This window comes from Triticum aestivum, chromosome 7A (genome assembly GCF_018294505.1).
Source record: "Triticum aestivum cultivar Chinese Spring chromosome 7A, IWGSC CS RefSeq v2.1, whole genome shotgun sequence".
NCBI classification, from domain to species: Eukaryota; Viridiplantae; Streptophyta; class Magnoliopsida; order Poales; family Poaceae; genus Triticum; species Triticum aestivum.
In genome coordinates, this window is record NC_057812.1 from 171144463 (window position 1) to 171152925 (window position 8463).

The following is an 8463-nucleotide window of genomic DNA, read 5'->3' on the forward strand; positions in this document are numbered from 1 at the left end:
CAAAACGATAGTGGTATATCAATAAGAGACATCATAGATTGCATCATATCTAATAAAGTACGGTTACGACGTTCGGACACACCATTACGCTGTGGTGTTCCAGATGGCGTGAGTTGTGAAACTATTCCACATTGTTTTAAATGAAGGCCAAACTCATAACTCAAATATTCACCTCTGCGATCAGATCGTAGAAACTTTATTTTCTTATTACGATGATTCTCCACTTCACTCTGAAATTCCTTGAACATTTCAAATGTTTCAGACTTGTGTTTCATTAAGTAGATATACCCATATATGCTCAAATCATTTGTGAAGGTCAGAAAATAATGATACCCACAGCGAGCCTCAACACTCATCGGACCGCATACATCGGTATGTATTATTTCCAATAAGTCATTGACTCGCTCCATTGTTCCGGAGAATGGAGTTTTAGTCATCTTGCCCATGAGGCATGGTTCGCAACTATCAAAATGATTCATAATCAAGTGATTCCAAAAGCCCATCTGCATGGTGTTCCTTCATGCGCTTTATACCAATATGACCTAAATGACAGTGCTACAAATATGTTGCACTGTCATTACCAACTTTGCATCTTTTGCCATCAATATTATGAATATGTGTATCACTATGATCGAGATTCAATAAACCATTTACATTGGGTGTATGACCATAGAAGGTTTTATTCATGTAAACAGAACAACAATTATTCTCTGACTTAAATGAATAACCGTATCGCAATAAACATGATCCAATCATATTCATGCTAAACGAAAACACCAAATAACATTTATTTAGGTTCAACACTAATCCCGAAGGTAGAGGCAGTGTGCGATGGTGATCTTATCAACCTTGGAATCACTTCCAACACACATCGTCACCTCGCCCTTAACTAGTCTCTGTCCATTCTGTAACTCCAGTTTCGAGTTACTAATCTTAGCAATTGAACCGGTATCAAATACCCCGGGGTTACTATGAACACTAGTAAAATACACATCAATAACATGTATATCAAATATACCTTTGTTCACTTTGCCATCCTTCTTATCCTCCAAATACTTGGGGTAGTTCCGCTTCCAGTGACTATTCCCTTTGCAGTAGAAGCACTCAGTTTCAGGCTTAGGTCTAGCTTTGGGCTTCTTCACGGGAGTGGCAAATTGCTTGCCATTCTTCTTGAAGTTCCCTCTCTTTCCCTTGCCTTTTTATTGAAACTAGTGGTTTTTTAACCATCAACACTTGATGCTCTTTCTTGATTTCTGCCTTCGCCGATTTCATCATCGCGAAGAGCTTGGGAATCGTTTTTGTCATCCCTTGCATATTATAGTTCATCATGAAGTTTTAGTAGCTTGGTGATAGTGACTAGAGAACTCTGTCAATCACTATCTTATCAGCAAGATTAACTCCCACTTGATTCAAGCAATTGTAGTACCCAGACATTCTGAGTACATGCTCACTGGCTGAGCTATTCTCCTCCATCTTGTAGGAAAAGTACTTGTCAGATGTTTCATACCTCTCGACACGAGCATGAATCTGAAATACCAATTTTCAGCTCTTGGAACATATCATATGCTCCATGGCATTCAAAACACTTTTGAAGTCCCGGTTCTAAGCCGTAAAGCATGGCGCACTAAACTATCAAGTAGTCATCATACTGAGCTTGTCAAATGTTCATAACATTTGCATATGCCCCTGCAATAGGTCTGTCACCTAGCGGTGCATCAAGGACATAATTCTTCTGTGCAGCAAATGAGGATAACCCTCAGATTACAGACCCAGTCCGCATCATTATTGCTACTATCATTTTTCAACTTAGTTTTCTCTACGAACATATCAAAAATAAAACAGGGGAGCTATACACGAGCTATTGATCTACAACATAGATATGCAAAAACTATCAGTACTAAGTTCATGATAAATTAAGTTAAATTAATCATATTACTTAAGAACTCCCACTTAGAGTAGTTTTCAATGGTGAACATCTCTATGTTGATCATATCTACTATATGATTCACGTTCGACCTTTCGGTCTCCAGTGTTCCGAGGCCATGTCTGTACATGCCAGGCTCGTCAAGTTTAACCCGAGTATTATGCATGTGCAAACTGTCTTGCACCCGTTGTATTGGAACGTAAAGTCTATCACACCCGATCATCACGTGGTGTCTCAACACGACGAACTGTCGCAACGCTGCATACTCACGGAGAACACCTATACCTTGAAATTTTAGTAAGGGATCATCTTATAATGCTATCGCTGTACTAAGCAAAATAAGATGCATAAAAGATAAACATCACATGCAATCAAAATATGTGACATGATATGGCCATCATCATCTTGTGCCTTTGATCTCCATCTCCAAAGCACCGTCATGATCTCCATCATCACCGGCTTGACACCTTGATCTCCGTCATAGTGTCGTGGTCGTCTCGCCAACTATTGCTTCTACAACTATCGCTAACGCATAGTGATAAAGTAAAGCAATTACATGGCATTTGCATTTCATACAATAAAAAGACAACCATAAGGCTCCTGCCGGTTGCCAGTGACTTTTACAAAACATGAACATCTCATACAATAACGTATATCACATCATGTCTTGACCATATCACATCACAACATGCCCTGCAAAAACAAGTTAGACATCCTCTACTTTGTTGTTGCAAGTTTTACGTGGATGCTACGGGCTTCCAGCAAGAACCGTTCTTACCTACGCATCAAAAACCACAACCGTGATTTATCAAGTTTGCTGTTTTAACCTTCAACAAGGACCGACCGTAGTCAAATTCGATTCAACTAAAGTTGGAGAAACAGACACCCGCCAGCCACCTTTATGCGAAACTAGTTGCATGTTTGTCGGTGGAACCGGTCTCATGAATGTGGTCATGTAAGGTTGGTCCGGGCCGCTTCAACCAACAATACCGTCGAATCAAAATAAGACATTGCTGGTAAGCAATATGACGATCACCGCCCACAACCCTTTGTGTTCTACTCATGCATATCATCTACGCATAGACCTAGCTCGGATGCCACTGTTCGGGAACATAGCATGCAATTTCAAAAAATTTCCTACGCTCACGCAAGATCTATCTAGGAGATGCATAGCAACGAGAGGGGGAGAGTGTGTCTACATACCCTCATAGACCGAAAGTGGAAGCGTTTGACAACGCGGTTGATGTAGTCGAACTTCTTCTCATTTCGACCGATCAAGCACCGAACGTACGACACCTCCGAGTTCTGCACAAGTTCAGCTCGATGACGTCCCTCAAACTTTTTATCCAGCAGAGTGTCGAGGAAGTAGATGAGTTTCTTCAGCATGACGGTGTGGTGATGGAGATGGTGAAGTGATCCACGCAGGGCTTCGCCTAAGCACTATGAGAATATGATCGAGGGTGTAATCTATGGAGGAAGGCGCCGCAGACGGCTAACAGATGTTGTTTTTTGTTCTAGCCATGCCCCCACTCATATATATAGGTCGGAGGGGAGGAGAGGCAGCCAAGGAGGCGCCCCAAGTAGGAGGATCCTACTTGGGCGCCTCCCAATTCGGCCTCCCCTCTTCCATATTCATTCGGAGGGGGAAGGAAGGAGGAGGGAGGAGGGAAGGAAGGGGAGGCCGAATCCCTCCCCTTCATTTCTCCCTTCTCCTCTTTCCTTCCCTTATTTTGGCCTACATGGGGCGCACGAGCCCCTTAGGGGCTGGTCTGTCCCCCTCTTGGCCCATTAAGGCCCATGTAGTTGCCGGGAGGATGCCCGGAACCCCTTCCGGTGACCCGATATGCACCCGGTACCCCCGGAACACTTCCGGTGTCTGAATACCATTGTCCAATATATGAATCTTTACCTCTTGACCATTTCAAGACTCCTCGTCATGTCTGTGATCTCATCCGGGACTTCGAACAACATTCGGTCACCAAATCACATAACTCATATAATACAAAATTGTCATTGAATGTTAAGCGTGTGGACCCTATGGGTTCGAGAACTATGTAGACATGACCGAGACACCTCTCCGGTCAATAACCAATAGCGGAACCTAGATGCTCATACTGGTTCCCACATATTCTACGAAGATCTTTATCGGTCGTACCATAATGACAACATACATTATTCCCTTTGTCATCGGTATGTTACTTGCCCGAGGTTCGATCGTTGGTATCTTCATACCTAGTTCAATCTCGTTACCGACAAGTCTCTTTACTCGTTCCATAATACATCATCCCGCAACTAACTCATTAGTCGCATTTCTTGCAAGGCTTATTATGATGTGCATTACCAAGAGGGCCCAAAGATACCTCTTCGATACTCGAAGTGACAAATCCTAATCTCGATCTATGCCAACCCAACAAACACCTTCAGAGATACCTGTAGAGCATCTTTATAATCACCCAGTTACGTTGTGATATTTGATAGCACACAAGGTATTCCTCCTGTATCGGGGAGTTGCATAATCTCATAGTCGAAGGAATATGTATATGACATGAAGAAAGCTATAGCAATAAAACTGCACGATCAACATGCTAAGCTAACGAATGGGTCTTGTCCATCACATCATTCTCTTGATGATGCGATCCCGTTTATCAAATGACAACACATGTCTATGGTTACGAAACTTAACCATCTTTGATTAACGAGCTAGTCTAGTTGAGGCTTACTAGGGACACGATGTTTTATCTATGTATCCACACATGTATCAAGTTCCCGGTTAATACAATTCTAGCATGAATAATAAAAATTTATCATGATATAGGGAAATATAAATAACAACTTTATTATTGCCTCTAGGGCATTTTTCCTTCAGAAGGCGTGGTGGCCGGCGCTGGGGCGCCGTTCTTGCGTGTGCGCGCGAGAGGGAGAGAGCAAGGGCGGCGGCTAGGGTTAGGTCTCCCGGCTCCCTAAGGAAGCCTAGCAAATATGACTGCTTCTTTCTTAATCCCAACATGGGTCCTTACACAAGTTTATATAATCCTCCTAATAAGATAATTGGGCTAAGCCCCTAATAACGATAAGATAAACTAGGCTACAACTAACTGGGCTAAGCCCCTAATATGTCGGTCATAACATCTCTCCCCGCCTGCACAAAAGGATCGTCCTCGAGCTGGAAGGCAGGGAAGCGCTTGCAGAACTCCTCGAGGTGATCAATGGGCGCCCAACACCTCCGCATCAGCTGGGGCAGGCAGGTCGCCGAGCCCAGCGGCGGTAGTGTCCTCCTTAGTGTAGTCCGTAGCCTCCGGGTAGAAGAGTCGCGGGCAGACGTGGTCGGGCACGTAGGGCTTGTCGTAGTTGAAGCACAACCCTTGGCAGTGAGCCAGCGGAACGGGTACACCACGAACACAACGAGGGGTGCCGCGGAAGCCTGAGCAAGCCGACCCTGCACGGGAACTTCTGGCCAGGGCGGCGACCCAGTGGCCCGGGGTAGTGGTGCCTGCTGGATGGCCATCGCGCGGCGCTCGAACATGCGGGCATAGTACATGGTCGTTTGGAGGTCCTGTGGCCCGTGCATTTCCACGTCCACGCGAATGTGGTCCGGTAGGCTGCCGACGAAGAGCTCAGCCCGCTGACGAGCCGAAACACCGAGCGCGTGGCACGCCAATGTCTGGAAGTGGTTGACGAAGTCTTGCACTGTGGTGAGGAACGGATGGCACCCAAGCTCCGCTAGACGACTCCCGCGTATAGGTGGACCGAAGCGCAAGAGGCACAGATCACAAAAATGCTCCCATGGCGGCATGCCGCCCTCGTCCTGCTCGAGGGCGTAATACCACGTCTGGGCGGAGCCGCGTAGATCATAGGAGGTGATCCAGGTGCGGTCAGACGCGAGCGTGCGCTGCACCCTAAAAAATTGGTCGCATTGGTTGAGCCAATTCAGGGGGTCGACGGTGCCGTCGTAGGTAGCGAACTCTAGCCTGGAGAATCTCGGCGGTGGCTGGGCATGGACGACAGGCAGGTATGTGTCATCTGTGTGGAACAGCGAGGGCGATAGTGCCGAGTGTGCAGGATGCAGAGTACCGCCATGGAAAATGGGCCCATCGACACCATCATAGGGACCGCGGCACCCGAGGACCCACCGAACTGCATGGTTGGGGGCCGCGCTGGCAGTGACATCACGTGCGGCTGTCTTGAGGCCATCGTATAGACTGGCTCAATGGACCTGACGAGCCAGGCCGGTAGCGGAGATGGCGACGGGGGAAACTGACCTGGTGAATGGGCACCCCGGGTGCCGTCTACGGAAGGCCCGACCCCGAAATCGCCGATGGCGACGATGGCGGCTGCTGCTGCAGCGGCAGCGACATGATGGATGCGACGGAAGTCGCCGGTGGTGGCGGCTGCCACGGGAGCTGCTGCGGCCCTATGATGGTGGTGACGGGGGCGGGCGAAGGCAGCCCATAGTGCCCCCGAGGAAGGTGTAGATGCCCTGGACCGCCCGAGTCAGGTCCCGGAACGCCACCGTCATCTCCTCCGGGGTGAGCACGGCGGAGGTGGGCATGGGTGGCGTCCAGGCGGCGGAGGAGACTAGCCCGGTCAGGTACGACATGCTCGCCGCAGTGGTCATCAGTGTCGAGGATGCGATCGACAGCGGGAGGGAGGGGGTGGGCAGTGGTACAGACATGATCGAGCCTGAGACACCTGATACCAGATTGGTAGGAACCGGATCCCTACCAGGGCGAGATCTCAGGTTGTAGGGGTGGAAGGAGGGATGGCGTGGTCACCGACACTGGGGCACCGTCGTTGCGTGCACGCAAGAGAGGGAGAGAGCAGGAGGCGACGTCTAGGGTTAGGTCTCCCGGCCCCCTAAGGAAGATGATAAGATATGATTGCTTCTTGCTTAATCCCAAAACAGGTCCTTACACCAGTTTATATAATCCTCCTAATAAGATAATTGGGCTAAGCCCCTAATAATGATAAGATAAACTGGGCACAACTAACTGGGCTAAGCCCCTAATATGCCGGTCATAACATCCCCTCTCTCTCTCCTGTTACTCCATAGTTCTTCTGTCCTCGTTCTAGTAGCACTTGGTGAAGCCCTGCTGAAGTAGCTCCACCACCACCATCACCACCACGCCATCATGCTGGTTGTGATCCCATTTACTTCTCCGGCTTATCTTGCCGGATCAAGGAGGAGGAGACGTCATCAAGCCGCACGTGTGCTAAACTTGGAGGTGCCATCCATTCAGCACTAGATCGGTTGGATCATGATTGGATCGCGAAGAGTACAACTACATCAACCGCGTTATATACGCTTCCTCTTTCGGTCTACGAGGGTATGTAGACACACTCTTCCCTCTTGTTGCTATGCTTCTCCTAGATAGATCTTGGGTGTTCGTAGGATTTTTTTTTATTTTCATGCTTCGTTGCCCATCAGTGGCATCATGAGCTAGGTCTATGCGTAGATGTATATGCATGAATAGAACACAAAGAGTTGTGGGTGTTGATGCTCAAATTGCTTACCTCTCTTGTCTTATTTGGACTCGACGGTATTGTGGGATGAAGCGGCTCGGACCAATCTTACATGTCCTCGCACATGAGACCGGTTCCATCGACTAACATGCAACTTATTTTGCATAAGGTGGCTAGCGGGTGTCTGTCTCTCCTACTTTAGTTGAATCTAATTTGAGAAAGGCGGTCCTTATAGAAGGTTAAAAGGCAAATTGATTATCACCGTTCTGACTTTGCATAGGTAAGAACGGTTCTTGCTAGTTGCCCATAGTAGCCACGTAAAATTTGCAATAACAAAGTAGAGGACGTCTAACTTGTTTTTGCAGGGCATGTTGTGATGTGGTATGGCCAAAACGTGATGTGATATATATATATATATTGTTGTATGAGATGATCATATTTTGTAATAGGTTCATGACTTACATGTCGATGAGTATGGCAACCAGCAGGAGCCATAGGGTTGTCTTTAATTTATTAATCGCCATGTAATTGTTTTACTTTATCGCTATGCGTTAGCAATAGTTGTAGAAGCAATAGTTGGCAGAGACGACCATGTGACGACACGATGATGGAGATCATGGTGTCATGCCGGTGATGATGGAGATCATGCTGGTGCTTTGGAGATGGAGATCAAGGGTGTGTTTAGTTGATGTCATCAAGTGGAATGTAATGGATCGGTTCCGTCCCCAAAGCCCGTTCCCATGTTTGGTTTGTCGAAGGAACGAGAACCCACCGATTCCAGAGAATGGCATATTCCTTGTTTATGCGGAACTAAGTGATACCTCCAAATCCAGCGGACGACACAGAACGACTCTCGCTCGTCTTTCCTAGTTTCCCTCCCCGGCGCTGCATCTCCCTCCCAACCTTGCGCGCGCCGCCGCCAACAGCCCCACCGTGCGCGGCCATGAATGGCCACTGCTGCATCCGTCGCGCTCGTAGTCGCCCGGCCACACCTGCGTCTGCCCCTTCCCTGCGCCGCAGCTCCCTCCGCATCCTTGCGTGTGCTGCCGCCAACAGCCCGACCTCGTGCGGCCATGACT